Source organism: Pinus tabuliformis, chromosome X (assembly GCF_031772625.1).
Source record: "Pinus tabuliformis cultivar Carrire ecotype Pingquan chromosome X, CPIR1, whole genome shotgun sequence".
Taxonomy (NCBI): domain Eukaryota; kingdom Viridiplantae; phylum Streptophyta; class Pinopsida; order Pinales; family Pinaceae; genus Pinus; species Pinus tabuliformis.
In genome coordinates, this window is record NC_142308.1 from 792,488,375 (window position 1) to 792,504,496 (window position 16,122).

Consider the following 16,122-nt stretch of genomic DNA (forward strand, 5'->3'; position numbering starts at 1 on the left):
TATATATATAGATATATGTATGTATGTATGTATATATATGAATATAAAATATTTTGGAAAGTTTGAATTTTGAATAACATCAAATTAAATATATTTATATTATAAAAATTAATATTACTAAGGAGGTACTATTAGTGATTCGTATTTTAATAAATAAATGAACCAAGAGGGCAAAAGAAAAAAGGAAAAACTTTAGGAAGGAAACGGAAATAGGACCACCACCAAGTGGAATAGCATTCTAAGAGGTAGGCCCTCTTAATAGATTCTAGCTTAAGGAGATTTTCCATAGATTATTTATTTGTGGCTAGACCCACTCTCTCGGGCTAGAGGAATTGTTTGTGCCTGCACTAAGAATTTATTTGCACCATAGTGGGCATCCTTTGATCTAGGGGAGACCTTGGTTGGCTACGGCTAATGCCTACATAGGGTGTCGGTCTAGAAACATGACCATCGCTCAGGGGGCTAAAACTAAACACATCAAACTATACCCCCATCCCAAACCCATCCTAAAATCAGAAAATACCTATTGGTATGATGAAGAGCATAATTCAGAAGTTATTCACCCAGAATGGATAATAGCCCAAGCCATGAGCCTTAAGGAAAATTTAGAGGAAAATCTGATAAATTTTCATATTTCTAATTTTGATTTTTCACAACATTTAGAGGGATAGTCTTGTCCTAATATAGATATCATTACTAACATGCAGAACCCTTATAAATATAATACAACAGTTGAATTACATTCATCCCTATTATCTACATTTCCTACGTATTCAATGACTGAATATGAAGGTAAGGTAATTAAAATTTCTTCTGAAAAAACCCTAAATATCAATTCTTCCTTGACTCCTAAATAGGAGGAGAAATTAATTTAGACATTGAATGAATTTTCAGATACATGTGCTTGGGAATACATAGACATGAGGGGTATTCACCTAGATACATGCATCCATCATATCAACATAGAGGGAAATTCCAAGCCTATAAGACAACCACAAAGAAGAATGAACCCTACTTTAAGAGCAATTGTAAAAAATGAGTTGTAGAAATTGTTAAATGTAGGATTCATTTATCCTATTTCAGACAACCATTGGGTATCCCCACTGGTTATCATCCCTAAAAAGAATGGTAAATGGAAAATGTGTGTGTATTATAGGGAACTAAACAAAGTTACATTAAAACACCACTTTCCCTTGCCTTTTATAGACCAAGTGCTGGACACTTTAGCAGGGAAGAAGTATTTTTCTTTCCTAGATGGGTTCAATGGGTAACCCAAATTAGGATAGCCATAGAGGATCGGGAGATTAAAAGGGAGTTCGAAGTTTCCTTGGACATGCAGGCTACTACAGAAGGATTTTTTAGAAATTTACAAAGGTAGCATTACCATTGTTTAAATTATTGACCAAACAATCTGAATTTCATTGGAGTGATAAGTGTCAAGCTGCATTTGATATAGTCAAGGAAAAAAATTCTTTAGAACCTGTCTTGAGAGGTCTATATTGGAAATTACCCTTTCATATTTCAACTGGTGCCTATGATTTAGCTATAGGAGTAGTATTGGGCCAAAAGGAAAATCTCGTAACCCATGCTATATATTTTGTTAGTAAAAATTTAACTCTTGCAGAACTGAATTACACCGTAATTGAAAAAGAGTTCCTTGCTGTAATTTAAGCTATTAATAAGTTTAGAAATTACATCACTAGTTATGAAGTTTTTGTACATATTGATCATTCTTCTATTTGATATCTCATGAAAAAGAAAATCACTAAGGGAAATATTACTAAGTGGATTTTTCTGTTGCAGGAATTTGATATCACGGTATTGGACAGGCTGGGAAAAGAAACCAGGTAGCTGATTTCCTATCTAGGCTCAACCATGCAGGTGAGGATATTCCTATTAATGATAAATTTCTTGATGAGAATTTGTTTGATATTTCTATCAAAACACCTTGGTTCGCAGACATGGCCAATTATCTTGCTACAGGAAAGTTACCACCCTACTTCTCATCTAGTCTAAAAAAGAGAATTATTAGGAAAAGTGTTGATTACTCTTAGATAAAAGGAGACCTATTTTGTACTAAACCTAACTTGATTATTCACAGGTGTGTTAGAGAGAATTATATATATGATATCTTAAGAGCTTGTCACAATGAACCATGTGGAGGACATTTTGTAGATAAGCGGACAACCAATAAGATCCTCCGCATAGGTTACTATTGGACAAGTATTTTTAAAGATGCAAAGGAGTATGTTCGTAAATGTGACGATTGCTAGAGGATAGGGTGACCTATTCAAACTGATGAAATGCCTTTGCAGCCACAATTTCCCTTAGAACCATTCGAGAGGTGGGCTCTTGATTTTGTAGGGCCCATCAATCCTATGTCCAAAGGTAAGAAGTATATTTTAGTTTGTACAGATTATGTTACGAAGTGGATGGAAGCAAGGGCACTACCTAGAGAAACAAAGTGGTATAATTTCCTTTTTCTGATATTTTTTTGAGATTTGGGGTACGAAGGGAAATTGTTATTGACCAGAGTACTCAGTTTGTGTCAAAGCTTGTGTATGGAATTGTACAGAAATATCAGATTACTCATCATAAATCCACCCCTTACCATCCACAGGCCAATGGGCAGGTGGAATCAACAAATAAGGTGTTCGAAATAATCCTGACTAAGAAAGTGCAATTACATAAGAAGGATTGGTCTAATCGACTTTTTGATGCATTATGTGCCTACAAGATCACATGGAGAAACACCATTGGCTTCTCTTTGTATGATTTGGTGTATGGAAACCAAGTTTTACTGTTGATTGAATTTCAGATCAAAACTTTTAAGATGGTAGTAGATTTGGTCATAAACCTCGATGAAGCACAACGATAGAGAATCCTACATCTTAATGAGTTGGATGATATTAGGCGAGATGATTTTCAACATACGAATCTAATCCAACAACAAGCTAGATGGCATGACATATACATTAAGAAAAAGCAGTTCAAAGAGGGAGAGTGGGCATTGTTGTTTGATTCAAAATTTAAGAATTTTAAAGGGAAATTTAACACACATTGGCTTAGCCCCTATGAAATTGAAAAAGTTTTTGATAATGGATATTTCTAGGTCAAAAAAATTGATGATGGAAATGTTACCTTCTTAGTGAATGGGCACAGACTCAAACTATGTCAGAAGCCCTAATCTAAGGAGGAATTTGTGGAAGAAATTGCCAAGAAGAAAGAGCTGGAAATGGTGGAGAAGGGAATCATTCCTTTCACTACCTCTTCTTTATTTTCTTCCATAATAATCTAAGCTCAATGTGTTCCTTATTGTGCTCAGTAAACCATGAAAGGAATGTCTATTCATTATAGGTTTATTCCTTTTTCTAGACCCAATAGACTAATTACAGAAAAATAGCACCCTTGGAGTCTTCTTTTTTAGTATTTCAGACTTTTTAAAATTTAAATATGGCAAGCATGAATTGCCCTGAGCTCGTTAAAATCACAGGATAGTAGATCCTTTGGATCCTCGAAATAAATTTTTCCTTTCAATTAATTTTTTATTTACTCGTGTTGGACTAATGTGGGATCTCTTAAGGCCCTCCTTCCAACAATCTTGGCCCATCGACATTAGAAAATTATATGGGTTCAATATTAGAGACTTTTGATGCCTTGAAGCTTGTATAGCTCAATGATAGGCTATCTCGTCAACAACAATGGTGACTCATCATGGCTCCTTGAGTGTTGGATCCTATAGGGGGATCGAAAATAACTCATACATTCACATTAATAGGATGCATCAAAGGTATTGTTGTAGCATTTTTTGGTTTTGGTAATGTTAGCACTCAGAATTAACCTCAAGGCTGAGAAGACAAAATTCTGAGGTAACCATAGACAAAGCTTCGATCTGGCATCTAGCCCTACCAGACCAGAGAGGGCTCTCCCTTTGCCAACACAACGTGGCTACAATAAATGAAATCTTAAGCTAGCTATGGCGTGCGGGTATTTGTTTGAAAGTTTTTGGGTCGAAAACATCAAGAGAAAGGACCATTTGGGATATGGATTTGATTCCAGTTTTTTCCAGAAAACTAGGGGCAAAGTAAGTGTAATGTTCAGCCAAATCAAAGATTGTGAATGTAAGAAGAATAGGGGAGAAAGCCTGCTGCCCTGCAGGCATGAAATAGGGGATGGATCTACAGCAGCAACTTTAGATGAAAGAGAAGCATATGGTTACTCAATAGAGCATCTATCATGGGATGGATTCTGAAAAGATAACCACACACTTAACAACCTAATCATTATGAAAGGAGCATCATGGTATTGATGGATTTCAAACATTTCACTTAGAGAATGTTGTAACACAAAATCGCAAAAAAGACATAATGTGTAAATGAATTTACGAGGAAAACATATTGGACATTTAAGGACCGTGATGGATGCTAGGCTTAAAGGGTAAAAACTGCTTAATTAAAATGATATTCAACAAAACTTTATACAATCCAAAAGGCTCTTCCTTTTGCAAAAATCGAACCTCTATCTTTTAAAAATAATCCTATATATACTAAATCACAAATCTATTTTTTATTTCCTCAACATAGGAAATAAAAATTAAAATAAAAAATACAATTAATAATAAAATCCTATCATAAAACAATATTAAAACTAAACAAAATTGAATAAAACTCGCGTGAATTGTGGCAAATAGAGTTGCTTTGAAAACCAAAATCAATGAATTTTGGCCAAGATTTGCTTCCTTTAAGGGTGGAATTCCACAAAATCTACCATTTCACTGCCACCTTGCACTTGCCTGCATGAATTTTGGAGTTAGTTGATCAGCCTGTTGTTCTTGTTCTCCTAGAAAATGAAACTGAATATCTTCTTACTGATTTTGTAACCATTTGACAAACTGTTTTCACTTTTTCACTAGATGCTTTTGAAAATCTAGAAATGTTGGATTTTGAACATGATTCTCATCAACTGTTGAAAATATTGGGAATCAACTCCTAACTGACAAATATTATGCCCCCTGATCGCCATTTCTACCTCATTGTCCTCTCGATGAGCTTCCCAATACTTCATTTTAACTATAACCACCTGCTAAGGAAACAACAACATTAAGCGCATCGCCACTATCACTCTCAATCCAATCCAAGCCTTCTGCTTGTTACCAGTTCCCGTGCAGTCAAAATTTCCACTGCAGTCTCTACTCACTGAACCAGAACCAGCACCCTTAAATACCACTAGTCAAATACGATGAGTTCTCATATAAACTTTCCTGGATGCTACCACAAAATCACAAAAACTCCAGTCCAACCAAGTGGGACAATAGAAGTTGTTGTTCAAATAACATGTGGCTTTGTAATATTTTCAATTTCTACAACATTAGAACTTGTAAGTTCTATCCGTTTTTGTAAACGATGGGCGATGCATCCCAATGTTGAGTCCTATGTGCAGCGCCAAAGTGCTACACACAGCGCCATAGTCCAGAAGTGCAGTGCCACAACCAGAAGCGCAGTGCCACACTCTAGATTGGCTTGGCTTTCGATTTTTTACTTGTGTGTGTTGTTGTTGTGGTTGTAGGGGCGCGTGGAGTTTGAAGCTGAGTGTTTGAAATCATGAAGTTTGTAGTAGGCCAAATTTCATAATAGTAGGAACTTTAAAGGTGACTATGTTTGCTATAGTTGAAACAAGAACAATTTTTGAAAATGAGGTTACGCCCACAACAGTTGCTATGAGCTCTTTAGAGCCTCCCTTGGAGGGCCACCTTGTTTCAGTCACCATTATACTCTAAGTGACCTAAAGTTAATGGCTTCTAAAGAAAAGAAGAGAGCATCAAGTTGTGCATCAAACATATTAGTATACACAAGACCCATGTTTTGGTTAATGACACCATCATTAGGTCTGAACAAAGAATAGTCCAGGGACACCTTGCGAGGGGAATCTCTGTAGGCATAGTAGGGATTTGATCATAAAGGGAGATTGTGTGTGAGCAAGAAACTACAACAAGGGGCTAAGGAAAAATGCATATTTACTGTCAAATGCCCCTGTAGAGGGTGGAAATGATCTGGAAAGTATACTAAGTGCATGGGTGCTAGAAACCTTAATTTTTTTTTGGTCAAGTCTGGCTTTTTTTAGAGATGTCTGTACATTGCGCATTGCAGGAATGACAAGGGATGTAACATTAATTGTGCTCTCAGTCACTTCGGTTCCTACAACTATATATTTTATCATGGTGGCAGGGTAGTATGGCAATAGATTGTTAGTAACCCATGTGTCTGTCGTGCTCTAATACTGTGAAAATCCAAGCAAATCTAAATTGGGTATCCCAATAATGAGCTCAATGCCAGTGTGGGAAAACTTTTGAAGGACCTACACATTGGAGTCATAGATTATTATGTTTTTGAGAGCTATTGACTTCACTAGTTGGGCTACTTTATCTGGGGTTGGAAGGTCATCGCCTTCTCACCCATAGCAAACTCCCACCGTGCTTCCTCTTGTCAACCCTGCAAATGCCGAAGTTCGAGTAGCATACTCTGAAGCAGATAATGGTTCAACTGATAACTTTTACAACAAGCACAACTGACCAAAAGGAACATATGCAGGTAAATTGGGCACTTTGTACCATTGTATATATTCTTCTTTTCTTGATTCCTTGTTTTCATTTGATTTCTTCTTGATAACCTCAGAGGAGATTTTATCTACATCGAGAGATGGTTTGAAGGTTACTCCATCTGCCCCTTCATGGATTTCAAGAGCTTGTAGCGATGATGTTTCTTTTAAAATCAAATTAGAATCATCCTCTTTCAAAGAAGCATTTGCATCTTCCCTTCGTTGTCTGAACCAATCAAGTTGTTTCTGGACACCTAAGAGGAGCACGGATCTAGAGTCTCTCAAAAGAGTTTTGAACAGGACCTAGACCCAGTACCAATTGTTCACCTTCATTTTGCATTGCCTTTTGCAACCTTGGTTCCTCCATATTTGATCTATTAGCAACATGGAAATAGACCTCTAATGCTCTGTTCTCTCCTTCTCTATCACAATCCAGCCATGCTACTCATTATTTCTTGATGAGATATTAAAAAATGTTTATGATAGCCTTTATGGTTGATAAACATTCAAATGTTGTGCAACATAATTACTTTCATGAAACTGACATAATTCTCATCCACTGGTAACCCCGCAACACTGAAGCAACCTTGTGTTATAGACATATTTGGGCACTTCAACCCCAATATTATATGTCGATAAACTAGGGCTCTTCAACCCCTAAAAGATTTGTTTCATACCCAAAAAGAACATGGTCATCTAATTACATCATTCCCCAAAAGTTCCACCCGAAAAACCATCCAGAAATGGCCTAAATTGGACCATACTAACTACTACATTGGCCAGGTGCGATGCATACTGAGTGGTACACTACTCAGGTGCAATTCACACTGATTAGGCCTTCTATAGGGTGCGATGGGTGAGGATGGACAATGTCCGAGACAGTTTGCTAAGTGGATGCTCATGGGATCTTCTAGAAACTTCTCCTATGACACTTGCCTCTCTGAATTCACCCAGGGATGAGTAAGAGATCCAAGAAATCTCCAAGTGGAACCAAATGCAACAAGTGGAATGACACTAATAAAAAAACTAGGGATGACTCACACCCTTCCACACATCTATAAATGGATCCCTCATCTAAGAGATCTAGAGGTTGGAATATTGTAAGTTGCAAGGAAGTGCTAATAGTTTGTATTTGAGGAAAGAGAATTGTATTGTTGGTGTGATATTGCTATTTCATGAGGTGAAGAGGGATTGATGCTGGGAGGATGATGTCGGATCAGACAACTGGGTTGTAATTCTCCCTTCTATTTAATAAAGTTCTTAAAGTTTTCTTCCATATAATTTTGTACTTGTGAATGTTATCATTTGTGAATGCCATTGTATGCTCATTATGTATCTGATTTTGTAATGATTATGATATAATAGATCAAGATTCTTTGATAGTTCTTTGTTACTGTGTTTCTACAGGTACTCTCCAAGCAGGATAAGTACAGGGAGGAGTTGCAAGCTCTGTCAATGGGAGAGAGATCAAGCAAGGAGTTAAGCAGAAGTTCCAGGTTGGTTACTTTGTCTTTCTCTTATCTATTATGCATAGAAGAAATCATGAATTGCTTTAAACTGTTGTTTCTAGGGTAGCTGCCAAACCTAGAGGGCTAGTCGATCGAAAAGACACTAGTTTTCCCAGAAACAAAATGGCTAATCATACGCTTCCACTAGGTTGTTTACCATTTTGAGGAACAGTTGTGACGAGTGGCCTTGTTAGCCAACCTCCTCCTAGAAACGACCATGTTTTGAGAAGTTCCAAGCTTACCCGGAACCAATTTCTACCCTGAACACCACTCATTCCTCAAAATTGAGTCTCCTTTAAACCCTTTTCAGACTCGTTAAATATGAAAATATTGTCGAGCAATTGGCCTTTCCATCTCATTAAAGTGATTGGAAGTGCCAACTCTCTGGTATATTTTAATATTTTTCGGACCCGAGGGATTATCTCACGAAAAAGTTCGAGCGCTTGTCTTTTTCAGCTCGTTAAAGTGATAGAAAAAGTCATCCCTTTTGTATTATTTTATCCTTTTTCAGACTTAAGGGATTAACATATGAAAAAGAACTTCTGGAGTTTTCTTTTCATACCTTTTCAAACTCTCTAAACATGAAAAGGATCGAGTTATCCTTGTCGTTAAACTCGTTAAAACAATAGTGACAAACTTGTCCATTCTAGATGAGGCAGAGTCCCCTTTTCATCCCTTTTCAAAATCTCTAAACATGAAAAGGACCAAGTTATCTTTTTCATTAAACTCGCTAAAACAATAGAAACAAACTTGTCCATTCTAGACAAGACCGAGTTTCACTGTCACTAAACTCGTTAAAACACAGCGACAGGTTTACTTGAAGGGAAAATTATAGAACAAGCATATGTTATCCTCCTCAAGCTTGAAAAAAATAAAGAGGTACTGGTCAGCAATGACTGGGGAAAAAGGGAAGAAAACTTGAAGAAATTTATGGTAGCAGGTCGCTCTTGAACATAATACTTTCACTCCATTACCATTATTGAGTCGGGTTGGGTTATTCTGTTCACTAGTCATCTCACCATTGGTCTTTCACACCATCCATCTTTTGGGGTTAACACTACCAATCCATCTCAGTGTCACCGACATGTTCAAGAGAAGTCATTCCGTTGAGAAACCACAAACCCAGTTAATGCCTCATCCAATGCAATACCTTCAACCTTCATTTTTCATGACCGCTATTCCTGAACCTTGTGTCGTCAGATCGTTTTCACCTCCAAAAAAATCATTTTCTTTGTTTCGTGTCGTAGATGTGGGATATATTAAGGCCCTCCTACGATGAGTCACTTCTTGTTGACATCAACTCATTATCCAAGAAGTTGACTTAGAAACACCCCTTTTAGTACTTCGAAGCTTGCATGCCTCAATGGAAAGTTTCTCACTTCTAGCGATAGGTTGACATTAATGGCCTTCGACTGAAAGATTTTGCGTGGTGTTCAACATTGGATCATATATTCACACCACATGAATTGTACTGTAGTACCTTGAGGGTCATTATCATTATCGATGATTCCTCTCGCACCTGTTAACAGCTCACATTATTGGCTGGTAATCAGGCGATGTCTTTCCATGTTCGACTTCAGAACATCTCTTCACATGGATCAACTTGTACATCGGGTGAAGATTGAATGAGTTTGAAGACCCTAGATATAGTTTCATCCATCCAAGCTGTGATATATTTAGGGATATAAAAAACATCAAATGTACAAGAACACTGCACAGATGGTCATCCGGACCAAGGACGATGCCTCTACCTCTAAAAAATCACCAGTCTGCATATGCAGACGACTATCTATTCTATGTACATGAAATGAATTTATAAAGTTGAGCATGGGAATGCCCGCCTTAGCTAGATCATGAAAATTATATTATGATGATGTATTGTATTGTATCTTATACAGGTCACCTTCCAGTTCGAAACCTCGGATCGTCATGATAAAGCATTTCAGCCACATCAATATTTACGACTTCATGATTTAGGGGGCAACTGTTATAGAGATATTTGGGCATTTCAACCCCAATCTTATATGTCTATAAACTAGGGCTCTTCAAACCCTAAAAGAGTTGTTTCATACCCTAAAAGGACATGGTCATTTGATTACATCATTCCCCAAAAGTTCCACCTGAAAAACCATCCAGAAATGGCCTAAATTGGACCATACTGACTGCTACACTGGCCAGGTGTGATGCATACTGAGTGGTACACTGCTCAGGTGTGATGGATACTGATTAGGCCTTCTATAGGGTGTGATGGGCGAGGATGGACAAATGTCTGAGACAGTTTGCTAAGTGGATGCTCATCGGATCTTCTAGAAACTTCTCCTATGACACTTTCCTCTCTAAATTCGCCCAGGGATGAGTAAGAGATCCAAGAAATCTCCAAGTGGAACCAAATGCAACAAGTAGAATGAGACTAATAAAAAACCCAGAGATGGCCCACACCCTTGCACACATTTATAAATGGATCCCTCATCTAAGAGATCTAGAGGCTGGAATATTATAAATTGCAAGGAAGTGTTGATAGTTTGTATTTGAGGAAATAGCATTGTATTGTTGGTGTGATATTGCTATTTCATGAGGTTAAGATGGATTGATGCTGGGAGGATGATGCTGGATTAGAAAACTGGGTTGTAATTCTCCCTTCTATTTAATAAAGCTCTTCAAGTTTTCTTCCATATAATTGTGTACTTGTGAATGTTATCATTTGTGAATGCCATTGTATGCTCATTATGTATCTGATTCTGTAATGATTATGATATAATAAATCAAGATGCTTTGACGGTTCTTTGTTACTGTGTTTCTACATGTACTCTCCAAGTGGGATAAGTACGGGGAGGAGTTGCAAGATCTGTCAAGGGGGAGAGAGATAAAGCAAGGAGTTAAGTGGAAGTTCTAGGTTGGTTCCTTTGTCTTTCTCTTATCTATTATGCATAGAAGAAATCATGAATTGCTTTAAACTGTTGTTTCTAAGGTAGCTGCCAAACCTAGAGGGCTAGTCGATCGAAAAGGCACTAGTTTTCCCATAATCACCTTGATCATCTTCTTTGCACCGCAAGCCCTTCTGTATATAGTTTCAAAAGCATTTCTAGGTGAGATATTATCACTACAGACAAATACTTTGTTGCTGCTCAATTTAAACAACAGTTGTTTGGGACAACAGTTGTCTCATCAAATGAGTATCCATCTTCATTTGACCACATCTTCTGATCCAAGAACCTATTTTTGGAGTGTGATATACTGTTGCAAAGATATTTCCGAGATGCTTCTAATGGACACACTTATGACATGTTTTGTGTTGAAGATCATGTGCAAAACATATAATAAAACCAAACCTAGTAAGAGGTCCATTTTGATCATTGAAGGAAGGCTAAAGGACTGACTCTAATAGTGGCGCCATCGGGGATGGCAGCTCCTTGAAGGTGCCAAGAACTGTAGATATCTGGGAACTTTATATTAGTTCCACATACATTAGGAAATACGGTCAAACAACTGCAAACCCAAAACAACTTATACCAATCCATAAAACATACACATACTGCAAACTGTACATAGACAAATACCAAAAACTGAAATGATGCCTTGGGCAGCTTATTTATTTACAAATCTGCCCTACGCTGATGCAAAATTGATAGATCAAGTAATGTTGTAATGCCAGACCAACCAATCAAGTAACTGTGACAAGGATGTTGTTTAGAAGTGCTTGAACCAGGACACAAATGTAAATGCTGACAACCATCCATGCACAAACTGAATTTGGCTGTGTGGAAGACAATCAGACTTATCATTCAAACTAAAAAAATACTCCATATATGCCACAATAAGATCAAAGAAACAGACTATGTTTGCCTCCATAACTCCTCAACACAGACCTCCAAATGCAAACTATCAATGCAAACATCCACTTACAACCCTATCATTTCTTGTTTTGAAGGAGGGAGAGTTTCCAAGAACTTTTTGGGATCCCGAAATTCATGTGATTTAATTTGAACATCCAATAGTTCAATTTCCTTTTCTAATCTTTTAGAAACTAAACCAAGAAAACAATATTTACTTTCAGGTGTGAGTCAGATAGATTTCAAACTAAGAAACACTGATTTTGAAAAATTCTGATCAATCTGAAATTTTGCTAACTCATCCCTTAAAGTCAATAACATTTCACTAGATAACGGATTTGCCACATACCCTGTCATCGATGATTACCATCAACGTAGTGAAATCTAGATTGTTGGTAGTGAAGTCGAAGCTTAAGATCTTGAATAATTGAGTCATCAGGTAGATGATTTTAGCCTTCATATGTGTCTGATTGTTGTCCACCATCAGCAACCAGATCTGCAACTTGAACAATATTTCCCAGAGAAGCTCTGTCACCTCGTCCCCGACAATGGCGCCAATATGTTAGCACTTAGAATTAACCTCAAGGCTAAGAAGAGGCAATTCTGAGGTAACCACAGTCCAAGCTTCAATCTGGCATCTAGCCCTGCCAGACTAGAGAGGGCTCTCTCTTTGCCAACACAACGTGGCTGCAATAAATGAAATCTTAGCCTAGCTATGGAGTACGGGGATTTGTTTGAAAATTTTTGGGTCAAAAACAGCAAGAGAAAGGACCATTTGATCTATGGAGTTGATGCCAGTTTCTGCTAGCAAATTAGGAGCAAAGTAAGTTCAATGTTCAACCAGATCAAAGATTGTGAATGTAAGAAGAATAGGGGAGAAAGCCCGCTGCCCTGCAGGCATCAAAAAATGGATGGATCTGCAACAACAACTTTAGACGAAAGAGAAGCACAAGGTTACTCAACAGAGCATCTATCATGGGATGGATTCTAAAAATATAACCACACATTTAACAACATAATCATTATGAAAGGAGCATCATGGTATTGAAGGATTCCAAACATTTCACTTAGAGAATGTTGTAACAAAAAATAGCAGAAAATACATAATGTGTAAATGAATTTATGAGAAAAACATACTGGATATTTAAGCATCGTGATGGATCCTGGGCTTAAAGGGAAAAAATTGCTTTATTAAAATGATATTCAACAAAACTTTACACAGTCCAAATGCCTCTTCATTTTGCAAAAATTGAACCTCTATCTTTTAAAAATAATCCTATATATACTAAATTACAAATCTATTTTTTATTTCCTCAACATAGGAAATAAAAAATAAAATAAAAAATACAATTAATAATAAAATGCTATCATAAAACAATATTAAAACTAAACAATATTAAATAAAACTCTCGTGAACTATGGCAAATAGAGTTGTTTTGAAAACCAAAATCAGTGAACTTTGGTCAAGATCTACTTCCTTTAAGGGTGGAATTCCACAAAATCTGCCCTTCGACTGCCACCTTGCACCTCCCTGCACGAATTTTGGAGTTAGTTGATCAGCCTGTTGTTCTTATTCCCCCAGAAAATGGAACTGAAGATCTTCCTGCCAATTTTGTAACCATTTGACAAGCTATTTTCACTTTTTCACTAGATGCTTTTGAAAATCTAGAAATGTTGGATTTTGAACATGATTCTTATCGATTGTTGAAAATATTGGGAATCAACTCCTAACTGACAAATATTATGCCACTTGATCACCATTTCCACCTCACTGTCCTATAGATGAGCTTCCTAGGACTTCATTTAAGTATAACCACCTACTGAGGCAATAACAACATTAAGCCAAAATTAAGTGCAGTGCCACTATCACTCTCAATCCAATCCAAGCCTTCTACTTGTTAATAGTTCTCGTGCAATCAAAATTGCCACTGCAGTCTCTACTCGTTGAACCAGAACCAACATCCTCCAATCCCACTAGTCGAATATGACGAGTTCTCATATAAACTTTCCTAAATGCTACCACAAAATCGTAGAAACTCCACTCCAACCAAGTGGGACAATAGAAGTTGTTGTTCAAATAACATGTGGCTCTGCAATATTTTCAATTTCTATTGCATCAACACTTGTAAATTCTATCTGTTTTTGTATATGATGGGCGATGCCTCCCAATGCTGAGTAAAAGTAGGATGAGAGGGTTTACATATGGGCACCATTTTGATTTTTACATTTTGAAAACCCACTTTTCCAATGTTCTTTGCCTTTTTGAAAACCTTGTTTTTAATGCTTGATTCACTTTTGCTTTTGTAGGTGGATTAGCTCATGCTGACTTGATCTTTTGCAGTGTTTGTAGCTAGGCGGTATGGATTGATGCTTAGGAGTAGATAGGAATCAATATTACATATAGGAACATGAAATTACATCAGAGATGACAATAAAAACAAAATAATCTGTTTTCACCTCAAAGCATGTTTTGAGGTGAAAATTACATTAAGCTTTGAAAAGAATAACCTTTGACTTTCTAGATACTATGATTGAGTTTATTTGGCATCCTAATGTCTTTGTTGATCTTTATTGGAATTTAACATCAAATTTGACTATGTGGAAACCATAAAACCTAATGGGACGAAACCCTATGACCTAATGAAATGAAACTGCAGAATGAAAATGAACCATGACTGAAGACTATAGAAAAATGGATAAGCAAGTATATTTCATGAGGGAAAATTAAAGTGACCTCAACCATCAGTGGATCCATGACCTAATGGAGTGATTAAAATTTATAGTATGGGACTCTTACTATGCAAATGCAAAAGAGAAGATTTTGATCACTGATGTCAGTATGACAAGACTGACACTAACAGGTAAGTTAGAATCAATTAGCCAAAAAATGAAAATATTTTTCAAAAAAATGTTAAGTTAGGATATGGACAAAAAGAATATCGAATAAAAATGTGAGGAAATATTTTGATAAATATGTCCATATCAAAGAAAATGTTAGGATAGATGCCCTAAAAAATGAAGGCAAAAATAAAATGTTAGGTTAGAGAGAAAAGAAAAAAGTAATGAACTTTGAAAGTGTGCAAGTCCAAGTGCCACTACTTTTTACTTTATTATGAAAAATAATGTTTGTGTGCAGCTTGTCATAAATGCCACAACCCATGACAGTCAAATAGTTTAATATTGACTAGTTCATGCTTTAAATTTCATGTTTATGGTTAGAGAATAAAGATCTAGCCAAACTGTTTAATCTTGACAGATCAGTAATTAGTTAGAGAATAATAAAGAGCTCATCAGTTTAATATGAGCCTTTGGATGTTATCAGGTTAGAATTAGATAGTTTGCTTTTCAAAAGAAAAAGGAAATAAAGGGTCTGCTAGCCTAAATGCACCCAATTAAGTGAAGAAAAAAGGTTAGGGTAAGTAAAGGGTAGGTAGAAGAAAAGTTGCAGAAGTACAATGTTGATTAAGACATAAACACATTTATCATGCTTGATCATGTGTTGCAGTGTGCAGGAGCATTTATGAAGGTGAAAAGATGTTCACAAATTGATTTGGTTAACTTCTCCTCATTTCATTTCACCCTCCACTACATACTTATTAATTTCCTCATTTTCCCACATTTCTTGTTAAAATACCCTTTTCCCTTCATTTTCACCCTTTCCCTTGGTTTCACACCTTTCGTAGCAATATACCCTCCAGAGGTCATTTTTACCCAAAAACCCCTTTTTCCTAGTGTGAAACCCTTTCCCCTTGGAAAAAATCACTTTCCCCTTGTAATTTCCCTAAAAACCCATAAATATCCCTTATCTTAACTTTTGTTCCCCCCTTCACTTTATTTAACTTTAACTTCACCATACCCATAAAACCCCTTCTAACCCAAGTTTTATTAAAACCTCGCATTACTTAACAAACCTCTGCAAATTACCTTTTTCCTGATATAAGAACTCTTTTAACCCACCACCCTTGGTGTGGCTAAATAAACTCCACGATCGTTAACCTTGGTCCCACTCCATAAACCCGTGCATTATGTTTTAAGCCGCATATGCTTAAAGCCGTCTTATATCGTAAAATAATTACAAATACTTTGTAATTAACCCCTGGGCCCCACTAATCTCAGCGGTTGTTCCCTACGTGCATCTCCACCACGTGATAGACATCAGATCATCCGCTTCCAAATCCAACGACCCACAG

The 16,122-nt window shown here is 36.7% G+C and overlaps 1 pseudogene; it reads right to left on the reverse strand.

The window, feature by feature from the left end:
• Positions 1 to 5,383: 5,383 nt before the first annotated feature.
• On the reverse strand, positions 5,384 to 14,802 carry LOC149142204 (glucan endo-1,3-beta-glucosidase 12 pseudogene; annotated as a pseudogene).
• Positions 14,803 to 16,122: the final 1,320 nt, after the last annotated feature.